The sequence below is a fragment of the Taeniopygia guttata genome, chromosome 4A (assembly GCF_048771995.1).
Source record: "Taeniopygia guttata chromosome 4A, bTaeGut7.mat, whole genome shotgun sequence".
NCBI classification, from domain to species: Eukaryota; Metazoa; Chordata; class Aves; order Passeriformes; family Estrildidae; genus Taeniopygia; species Taeniopygia guttata.
Genome location: NC_133029.1, coordinates 2,090,429 through 2,102,662, shown reverse-complemented (window position 1 = coordinate 2,102,662; position 12,234 = coordinate 2,090,429).

The following is a 12,234-nucleotide window of genomic DNA, read 5'->3' as shown; positions in this document are numbered from 1 at the left end:
GAGGAGCCTGGAATGTTTCCCATTGTGTTTCAAGGTTGTTTATTTCTTATCTAAGCATTCTTTCCCTGACCTGCCCAGCTCTGGCTAGCAAGGAGGCCATAGCATACCGACCCCAGGCCTTAGGTGGCTCCCAGCTTATATACTCAAAACTACATGTCTATGTTTACAATCTATTACCAATACCTATCACCTATGTTAGACTGTGAATCTCTGCCTTAAACCAATAGAAAAGTGTCACCATCACACCAAGACATGGAAGACAAGACAAAAGAGAAGAAGGCCAGGACACGCCCAAATTCCTCCATCTTGTACCCACTTGAACCCCATTCTAAAAATCTTAAAATTCTACTTTTCCACCCTGTGTTAGGTCAACTATCACACTACTCAAACCCTTGTGATTTGTAATTCCTCATACAAAATTGACAGCTTTTCCCACAGGCTAAAATTGAAACCACAGGTGTTTTTGACTTCATGCCAAGGTCTCCAAGACCCCTGCCAGGGTCTGGAGGCAGCCAGGGCAGCCAGGGATGTGCTGGGCTCTGACAGAGAGCAGTATCAACCCCACACAGCTCTGCTTTCCTCACTCAGAGCCTGTCAGCCCCTTGTGAAATCCGCCGTATTTCAGGTGCTGTCCCTGCTTGCCTTGACACAAGTCAATGATTTGTGTCCCATTCAATTTAGCTCATGTGAGAAGGCTCCAAGCTGCTTGCCATGTGTCAGGGGCTGATAATTGCATTGATCCCCTGGCCGTGGGCTCAGCCAGGGCACTCTGCTCAGCACAGGGCAGCTGGGCACGGGCCGTGCTAGAATTAGGAAATTTGACTCTTTGGCTGGTTTGATTCCAATCAGCCTTGGCAGAGTGAAGCATAAATAAGGAGTGTTAAATGTGCCAATAAGTGAATTACTTTTCAGATTATGTTTCCGGTGGAGATATTGATGAGTGGGCTTTGTGAGCTGAATACAGCAGATTGTTACATTCTATTTGCTATTGAACAGGTGAATGTGTTCTGATAAAATGAAGGGAAAAATTCTGTTCATCTGCAGACTTTTTTAAAAAAAAAAGTTTGTTTTTAAAGAGCACCATAGTTACTTCTAAAAATAAATTTGACTCTTCTCTTTAATGTCCAGGAAAGAACTCTGAGTGAAAAAACCTTTCCTCATGACAATGGACATTCAAAAACAAAGTATATAAAACAGACTAAAGACAAAGCTGCTGGAAATACAGCCAGACTTACAAGAACTAATGTTTAAGATCTAATTTTTAACTGCAAAAAAAAAAAAAAAAAAAAAATCACATAATTAGCCTGTAGGTAGAAAAGGAAATTAAAAATATGTCCAAAATCACTTATGGACACTCAAACTGCTTTAGTAAAATGTTTGCTCAATGCACTTATTTTATTTTTAAAGCTCAGTCAAGGTGACTGGAGGGAAAAGCCATTGGTTCTTATATTCTGTTGTTCAGTGCTGAATGTACTGTCATATTGTCTTACACTCAAATAAGTGAGATTCCAGGACTGCAAGAATATCAGAAGTATTAATTTGTTGATTTTGCCATTGGACAGGTATTTTCAACAAAAATTGTACAGATGACGGTAATAAAGAACTAGATGCAAATCCTGACTGTTAAAAAACATGGTCATTAATTAAAAAGTTAAGAGCTGTGATCCTCTTCTTGTGAAACAAAAACCCAGTGGGTGCACCAGCATGGATTCATTGACAGGAAATTACATTTCTAAGAGGAAGAAATTAGGATAACCATAAATCCTATGGTTTGTTAATTCATCAGCACAGCAGGATTAGCTTAAATAGCAACTAGTGAGCACATGTTGAATCTATGAAACTGGGTAAAGAGTTTGTGCTTGCTCACCTCCAGGTGATATGTGGAAGTTGCAGCGAAAAACCAAGGCAGGTTTTCAGGTGGAGTCTGATGGGACACTTACTGAAATGAGAAGAAAAAATTCAGTTTAAGGTTCCTGCAATACACAGTCATGAATTATAAATATTACACAGTTAGTTGTGGCGACTCAGATGCCTGCTTTACCCCTAGATTTTAGATTATATGTGGAAATATGGACAATTCTGACAGTAAAGCACAAGATACTGATTTTTTCCCCGTTCTTTGGTTCACTTTTTAAGTGGTAGGCACACATGCTGTATCGTAGAATTGATTACTGGGCTGGATTCAGTAATTAAAAAAATACACAAAGGTTGCATTGAAATTAAGGTACTTAAGATTCATCGAATTCAGCACTTTGCTCCTCTCACAAAGTCATTGCTGGGCAATGAGCAAACCTCAGGCAATTATAGCCAGGCTGTGCTCGGGGTAAGGTTTTGACTATTTGCCCTGCTGGGTGATTTCAGCCATGCCGTCCATTTCATTATTCCATGCTCAGGATGGATATTTGGGCTCCCAATCGACTCTCAAGCCTCTGTGTTGTTCCAGTGCCTGAGGAATCGTGCCCAGGCATCCAGGGAAGGTTTCCTGTGCTTGCTGAGTGACTGCTTGGCACAGAGCCCCTCTGCCCAAATGGCTCCTGGAGAGCTGCATCCCACCCCGAGCAGTCAGTCAGCAGCTCTAAACACAGCTCCCAAAATATCCAACTGCTCAGACCCACAGCACAAAGGGCAGCCTGCTCCTGCATCAGATGGGGGGACAGAGACATCCTTAAGCCATCAAGGAGGAGGAATAGGATCCATCTATACTGGTCTTTCTTTGCATCTTCATCCACAGCATTTGACCTTGGTGCATTAATTTTCCCCAGTATATTACCTCTATTCATCAGGCACAATTTATGGCTTCAGCTACTCCCAATTAAAAAAAAAAAAAAAAAAAAAAAAAAAAAAAATTCCCTGCTTAAACTTCTATTTATGAGAGGAAAGGGAAAACATACAGTGTGGGATGGATAAGCTGATAAAAAAGGGGCTGTGAGATGCAGATCTTGTCCTACAACAACCACTTCTGCTTCCAAAGAGCAAGTAATTCCAAATTTTTGGAATTTGGAATTCCAAAAATTCCATTCCACACATGAACAGCAGGCTGGCTCCATTAGGTTGTCTGTCTAAATAAAAATAGTTTCTGCCTTTAAAGGCTAAAAAAGGACTTTGGTATTGCGTGCATGCAGAAAACCTGTGATCTTTACAAAGAAATGATGGTAGCTACTATTGTGAAGTATTTTTATACAGAATATTCCAGTTTTAAAGTCTAAACTATACCTATAAAATATGTACATCTTCTCCAAGGAAGAAGAGAGTTATCCATGAGTAATCTCAAGCACTAAGACTTTCTGTTCTAGTATCAAAGCTGGTTTAGAATTTTTGTCAGACCACTAAAAATATGCATCTGTCAGTTTTGTATCTTAAAGACCTCCTATTTATTGTATGTAACAAAATGTCTCCATTATTACTTCATAACAAAAATCTGAACACAGAACAGCTTTGATTAACTGATCTGAACACACCCATGTGCAGAAATTTATGGAGGAATGAACTATCTGTAACAAAAAATATTCATTAAAAAAAAAATTAAAAAAGGTCCCAGAAGCTCAAACAGACTACTTAACCGAAAATAACAGGAAACTGTTAAAAACCCGTAAATTTAGAGAAATATCTGATACTATCAGTCAAATGTACCCAGCAAAGCACAGACCACAAAGCCTCGAAGGCCCTTGTGCTGGCTCTGCACCATCTTCTCTGATGCTCCTGGTTACCAATATAGAAAATATTTCCACTTTTCACAGTTCCCTGCCAGATCTTCCTCCACTGCAAATGCCACCCTCCTTCAGCCTGTTGCCCTCCCTAAATAGCATTTAGAATGTCAGTTTTAAGTGACTGAGTGCAGTTTTCAGGTCTTTCCCAGTGCTGCAGCTGGGACAGCCCACAGGGAATTGTGGCATTCCATGGAACTGCACCAGATAGAATAAATATGACAGAAAACACCAGGAACTTCTCTCTTCATGCTGCTCTCAACTCTCACTGCTTTGGTGAAAAGGATGGCTGAGAACAGTGGGAATTGCTCCTCATGTCACTGGGCCAAGAATGATACCAAGAACTTGTTTGGTTTTTTTTGTTTTTTTTTTCTTTCTGTGAACACTCTTAGGTTTTGGCTGCCTTCTTAAAACTGTATTTAATTTCTCTTATTCATGAGTTTTTAGGTATGGAGAAAAATACAATGTTTTTAAAGCCTTTATTCCTAGTGAGAAACTGCTCCTATAAGAATTCAAGCTGAACTTCTACCAGTCTTTGTTCATGCTTCACTCAGAGAGTAATTTGGATTCTGAGTTACAGGGAGACATGAATTACCGTGACCCTCCGGTTCATATTATTTTTTTGAGGATTGAGCTGTGATGAGCTGGGGAGCTTGTGCATAATTTATGATCTCCAGCTCCAGTATGAGGTCCAGATTTAATAACCATCTCCTGCCTGATGTGTCCCTGCCCCGTTCCTGCCGCTGCTCCAGCGCTGTGGGATGGGCTGGGAGGCAGCAGCCTCTCCCTCATTAAAGTCACTCAGCCAGAGCACAGTTGTTCCTACCAGAGAACTGAAATAATTCCCAAGTATAAAATCCTTACTGAGACTTCTCCTGCAGCTTCTGGTGTTTTGGGGTTGTTTTCACCTTCTTTGATACTCCCCAAATCGTCCATCCCTCTCTGGAGGGGAAAGAATGGGAATGACCCTGCACACCACACTTTGGTGTCAGGAAGAGCTTCAGAGTGGGGAAAACATTGAATTCACTGTGCTTCAGTTCCCAAGGGCAAGATTTGAGAGTACAGCCTTGGGATAAGGCAGCTCCCTGTTTTCTACATAGAAACTCCTGCTCTGAGTTTGGAAATCTCCCTGCACTGACAGAAGCTCAGCTGGGTTTGGATTCCACTCTGGAAACCAAGCAACAAAAATGAGGAGCTGCAAGTCTGGCAGGGCTCTTGTTGAGCAAAATAAGCTTGAAGAATAAAAATCTGGACATATTTCCATCCAGAGTCAGGGGAGAACAAGGAATACATCAGAGAGCAAAGAATTATTGGGGTGTTGGGATTTTGTTTGATTGGGTTAGACTTCTTCATTTTTTATGCAATCTAAAATGGTATTTTAATAAATAATTATAGTATTAGTTTACTATTTAGTATAAACATTTAGTATATTAAATAGTAACTTTATGTACTTTTTTAGCCACCAGCTATTTCTGAAGAGGTGAATTACAAATAGGAGAGGAAAAGGGTTCGTATTTGGATAGGCTGAAATGTTAACATTTCTCACTGAATAGTGGCAACTTCTCTTTAGAGAGGGTGGCTACTAGAAAAAAATTACCCAAAATATGCTTAAAAATGAGAATCTGGAAAGCCCCATTTCCATTAAAGCACAGGCACCAAAGAAATGAAAGTCCAGTAAGGGAAACATAACCAGCACTCTGAGAAAATAATTGGACAACAATAAGTAAATGTGGTTTTGTTGTTTGTGTCTCTTTGAGCTTTCTCTCACTCATCTAAGCATACATTGATTCTTGAATCACAATTAAGTTATAACTAAATCATATTTCTTGAAGATATTTTCTAAAGCTGTAGGAGCATCTCTTCAGTTTTAGTTATTCAATTCCCATTGAATCCAGATTACTTGGGGCATTTTTTTAATGGAAAAAACCTCAATATTTTAAACTGGTTCATTGATGATTTCACTCAGACTAGAACACAGGAAAATCTGCAATGAAAAATAGAAAGCTAATCAGGAAAATTGTAAGAGAAGGGAAACCAGATTGCCCTTTATCTTACACCAATTTACGCTGTTGAAGTCAAAGGAATCCGAGCAGTGAAACGAAATGATGAATCAGACCTAGTGCCTTTCTCCATTGCAAATTTAATGTTACGGAAAATGATATTAAAGTATAATACCCCTACTTTAGGGCTTACCAGAAAATGACTCATGATAAACAGAGTGCGTTTGCAGAAATGGCATTAAAAAATAAATTTAGCTTCTCTCTCAGGCTCATTCAGTATTTCAGGTTATAATTTAAGTACACGTCCTTCATTGTGTTCAAAAATTCTTCCTTGGGAGTGGGAATTCGGAATTTTAATGGTAACTTATCATGCATAAAGTTATCAACGAAACTTGAAGTTAAACTGAACATTTTTGAATACAGAAGTAAGGCAGCACAAGGAAAGGCATGTTTCTCTTTCCCAAATTGCCTTTGAGTAAGGCAATTTAAGTGACATGAACGATAGTTTAGCTTTTAAAAACTGCATTTAAGTGCCCATTCACCTTGATATCGAAAGCATTTTTATTGACTTGAACCTGGGCAAGTTCTTTTAGATAAATTACCAAATAAAATAAATAAATAAACATTAGACTTGCAAAGAATGTAACAGGGAGAACTGACCATCAGACAGAAGCTTGCCTTGAACAAACCAAGTGGCAATGAGGAGAAACTCATTTTTCTCAAGAAAATACCTAAACTCTCCCCAAAACAAGACAAAATAAAACCCCAAACCCTTTTTGGCTGGAGGCTGCAAGGTTAAGTTGGTCTTCCTGAGTGTTTGAGGATGACATGTCCTGTTTTATGGCAAGATATACTCTTTTATGGACCTCAGCTAAATGAAGTAATAAAAACTTCTGCTTTCCCAAACTATCATATGAAGGATATTACTTTGTACTTGCAGCCCTAAAAATATGTATTGCCAAGATTTAGGGAGTTCAGTGCTTTTGCTAAGCCTCTGTCACGATCTCAAAGGAAAAGACTGAGGTAAAACTATCTGGGATACCTCAAGAGAAAAAAAAAAATACACTGAAATCAATACATATTAAATTAATGCCAGCCAAAGAGTAAGAGCTATTTTCTTTCTGCCATCACTAATGTCTGTTTCAGAAATATTTTAAGCTTTTTTTCCTTTTTTCTTTTCTTTTAAAGACCAAGTTTATTAATTTGGGGAAGGAAATGCTCTTCAGCATTGCACAGTCACAGATCAACTGGTGCATTCAGGTAATGGGAATGAAAATCAATCTGTGCAAAGAGCTGCAGAGGCCACTCCATCACTCCACTTTCCAAAGCCACTGTCCCATGCACTGGGCTGAAGAAGCATCTGCAGCTGAAGAGGATTTCTCAGGAGGTCATGTCCCATCCCAGAGCAGTTTTTTGGGGATCTCTCCACTGACAGCACAGGCCATGAGAGCAGAAGAGTCACTGCAGGTTTCTTCTTGTGTTTGTCCTTCCCCCTGGCCACAAACCCAGGAGCAGAGGAGTCTGAATGCTGCTTCCAGCCTTGTTTTTGGAGCTGTTTTTCCACATCAGCTGCACAGATTTCATAAAACAAGCCCACAGCAAGGCATTTCCATGACAACACCCTGCAGAAACTAAACTCAGACTTGGAGCCAGTTCTCATTTCAGTTCTTAAAATCTAAAAGTGTCTCTAGACTGTTCTGGTCTGACCACAACCATCAGTGGTCCAAGATGCATTGTTAGAAATTTGTGAGTTGAGCACAGGGAGCTGCTCCCAAGTGCAGCAGCTCTGATGATGCCCTGATTTTTAAAAGTGTTAAGTTTTCTTTTATAGTTCTTTTGAAAGTTTTAAAGTTCTCATAAAACTTCTTTAGCTTTTTGATAATGTTTACATATTTGAGAGTCAGAGTTCCCACACCATTTCATGTATAAATAGAATAGTTTACATATTTCTCTGTAGGCGAAGAGAAATGATTGATTGATCTTTGGAGCAGTGTGGTTGGAGAGGTGGTAATTCCATCCTGCAATCCACGGTCACCTTTGGAATTCTATAAATCCCAGATGTTTGAATAAAACTGTGTCTTTTTCTCTTTTGAACTTGCCAAGCTTTTATGTACTCATTTCATGTCCAATAGCGACACTCCAGTACTTGGCAGTTATTCTTAAGTTTTATGTGAATTTTGAACTCTTTTCCTGGAGCCCCAGTGCTGGCTGATCCAGCAAGCAACAGCACCTGCAGCTGAGCTCTGCAGGGGTCTGAACCAACAGAGCTCTTACTGCTGTTTTTTCTCAATCTATACACAATTCTTTTTGTTTCTGCAACTCCACGTGTCCTCTGCAAGGAGAGAACACGTCGCTCCTGGAGTCAGGAGCAGGGTAACAAAGCATAACTCACCCCTCTGCAGCATTGCATGGATTCCTTTTGTGCTTCTCTCTCTTGCCAATACCGAGCTGGCTCAATGCCACGACAGGAAAGGCACGAGGAGCAAGGGTTGGCACAGAGCTCAGAGCAGGAGCTGGGCGATTGCAGGTGTCCCACTCTGTAGGATGGGCTGCAACAACCACATTTCTACCACACACTCAGAGAAAGACCTGTTTGGCTTTTTTAAACCTCTGCCTAATAAGAAAAAGTGCTGAAATAACATTTTTTTTAGGTTCAAAACTGCATTTCAGATTTTATAGAAAAGCCATGGTGTTGTTTTGTGCAAATTATCTGGGGTGAAATCTTTCCTTTCTCCAAATCCTGCCACAGACACCCCAGAGAATTTCTGGTTTGTGCTTTTTACAAGACTTTATTTAGCTGGACAAAACTTTCCTAAGTGATAAGAGCACCCCAGACAATAGAAGATTTCCCATAGCACTCAAATACTGAATGTACTGACTAACATGGTTAATAGATTGATTTATTTGATTGCAGACATCAATCAGGACACAAAAAGCTTTGAATTCTGGCTAAATTGTGGGATTGCTATACAAAAATAGACTGAGAGTTTAAATGCTTTGTACATTTCTTATTAAAAAAATATCCTTTTTTGGTTAATTCATGCATTGATCAAACAATATTTTGTTTCAGTATAAAAATCACAGAAGCATTAATCAAAAGTATTTAGTGAATAATAAAAGAGAAGACAAAAGCCACTGGAATGATAACTTGAAGGGTGTTGCGCAAATTCTAACATGATTTTAAAAGAAGTCAAATGTCAGATGTATTTTTTAAAAAACACCTTTCTTGATTTGAGTCAATATTAATCTCTAATTGATGAAATAAATGCTACTGCTGTTTCTCTTTGAAATGAATCGACACAAAAATGTTCAAAAGGAATCCTTTATAGACATCACATGTGGCCACATCAGAAACCTGAGGAAGTTAAACTACATCAGAGTACCAGCATTAATAGTGGCCTGAAATAGAGGCATTGATCTGTTGGAACTGAATGTAGACCAAGTATCAAAAGAAGATCATTTTAGCCAAAATTATTTCCTTTTTGAAAAATACAACCAATTAATGAAATGAGACTGTTCATTTAAAAAAAAAAATTGGAATTTATTTTTAGTTATATTTTTTAAAATTTTCAATTCTCTAAGCACTAAATTTTGTTGTAAGAATATTAGGCTGAACAGCTTTTAACAACCAACACCTTCATGATAAACTTGGACTTTTTGCTTTCATGAGGATAATGAGTCAGTCCAAACCAGTTTTCTTTTCTGGTGCACAAATCCATTGAGTGGAATACAGAATATTCTCCAGTGAAGCAACTGGTTTCCGTGGATACTGCTAAGATTACACTTCAGCATATTTTCTCTTTCAATTCAAAGTCTAGAGGAGCTCAATTTGTCTTATTAAGGAAAAAAAATGTCTTTAGTAGTCTGTCCAGAATGCAGACAAAGGAAAGCAAATGTAGCATTCTAAAGAAAGAATTCTTATAAGGACTGCTGCCCTTTTAGTTAGAGATCATTAAAAAAAGGTTATATACTTACAGCAATAACTGTAAAATAAACTTATAATTTAAAAATTGGGAGGATGTGTGCCATTCTAATAATTATTTTGAAAGCATAATATGCATTTAAATGTTTTCCCTCAAATATTTAAAATATTTTTATGGATATCTTGCCAAAATCCAGAAAAATATGCTAGGTGGTAGATCTACTTTTCTGTAACAAATAGGCTGTAACACACCAGAGTAGAAAATCTGTACTTGCGAGACTTTTATGTAATGCAGTATCAAAAAAAATATAGGTGGAAAATAATGTATTTTTCTTCATATAGGGATACAAGAAACCACCTATTTTTTTCCAGTTGGTGACCCAGACAAATTTTTGTCCTTACTGTTGGGTTCACAGACTCCCACGTATTTCTGTGTCTCATTATTGCTCTAGAATAGAAATGTTTCTTCAGCTACAAATATAACTGATGTTAAATGACTCAGCCTCTACAGCTTCAATTACTGAGCTGCCTTTCAGCCACCTCTGATTTTACAGAAATTGTTAAACTGTAGGTCTTGGCCCTCCACAACAGCCACACGCATTCTGGTGAGATCTTAAGGCAATTTCCTATAGATTCTTGAACCGAAACACCACGTGCTAGAATTTTACATAGCTCCCAAAAATCCATCATTTTTAGCTGCCAGGGAATCACTGCAGACAGACTTCCCCACAATGTGAAGGAATTCTTATTCCAAAGAGACAATGCAAGTGTTGAAGACAAAAACTCATGGCCTCTCATAAGTTTACATCCTCTTAATATGGCTTTTATTGGGATCAATGATATTGATTTACATCAAACTATCACTGCTTTGCTGCTACCTCCCTTGCCTGTTTAGAGAACACACGCTGTATTTCTGCTCAACAAGCCTGCAGTGGCAAATACTTTTATGTTTGTATGAACTGAAGGATTTTTCCTGAGTTTTTCTGCTTTTCCCATGCTGAATCCCTACAAAGACACTCCCAGACTTCCACCCAATCTGTCAGATCTGGCCCAGCTGCTGTGACACTGCTCCTTTTTGCCTCTTTGCAGGGTGTTGTTTGCTGATTAATACAGGAGACAGCTCTGAGCCTCCCCAGCTTCTGAGGGGCTGGCAGGTTTTTGATCCACGTTCCTTATTCCAGGCAATGTCATGATAAAATTCAGTAGTGCTCAAATTTCTGTTCTTTCATTAGGGCTCCCTTATCTATATAAACATTTCATGTTCTTTCTTTCACAATGCCTACAGGTTTCCAATAGCTTTATGCATTTTTTGCCACTTCTATCTTTAATCTTGATCCCAGTTAGTTCTTTATAGTTGCCAGAGGCTTGCCTTTTTTTTTGTTTTATTTTGGTTTTTTTTTTGTTTTTAACTTCAAACACAACTTTCTGTTATACTTCCTGCACTGAATACAGACAAGTTGAAAGGAAGGAATACAGGAAACACAAGGCAAGACTGCATTAATCTGCAAAACCTATTGAAGATAAGTAAGCTGCTGCTTAATTCATATTCTGCCAGGGTGAGGCCAAACTATGAATTCTAATAAATATCTAAAATAAAAAAAAAAAAAGGAAAAAATAGAGAACAACAGCTTGTAGGGCTTCTTAGATATTTTATATTTTATATATGCCTTCAAAATGCATTTTAAAAAAAATTATCTTCCATTGAACACCTTTTGGTGAATACTTTGCAGAAGGTATTTATATTTTTAAAAAAGTTTTGTTTGCTTCAATGGACTCTGTAACTTTGTGTAGTTTTATGTGCCTACTTCATGAATATATATTAATATATATCACTACCATACTTCTCTTTCTGGGAGGAAAAACAGTCAAGAAACATATGGTGTCTATAATTGAATACCAAAGGAGCCATGTAAAAGACCAAAATTATAACAGTCTATAATACCTTACACTTTTTTTACCTGAGAGGAATTTAAAAAATCCATTGCTTTTAAATTAGACTTTTTAGAATTAAAATAATTCTTCACTTACCATTCCCTTACTTGTAATCACCCATTCCATACTCCTCGATCTGAGAAACATTTATTCCACTGCTTCTGGTAAAAGTGAAATATATACCTGGATTATTAACTTATTCATTTTGATGTAATTAATTTAAATTCCTACATTTGTAACTCACTAATCATATTGCAGGTTAATTTTGTCACAAATAGCACTCCCATTAAAATGTTGAGGTTTCTTCCAACTATAAAGATTTTGGTGAAATTTTCAGCAATTCATACAGGGAAGGGGTTTCTGCTTTAATGGAATATGCTAAAAAATGAATGTTAAAAAAAAAAATCTTTTTCCTAAATGAAACTAGTAAGGATACAAATTGGTGAAGTATCCTGCTAAATTCAAACAAATATTTGAAGACTTTTTGCCTCCTGGCATTTTTCATCTCAGATATGAAGTTTTATCATCATCACTGTGAAATTACATCCAATCTGCTACTAAGTCCCGCCTTCCAAAAATAGCAAGTTTTTTATTTTCTTACACCCACCAACTCAAATTTTCTGCCAATTGTTAACAAATCTCAAGTCACTGGTAGAATTAAGGTAGCTCATTTTAC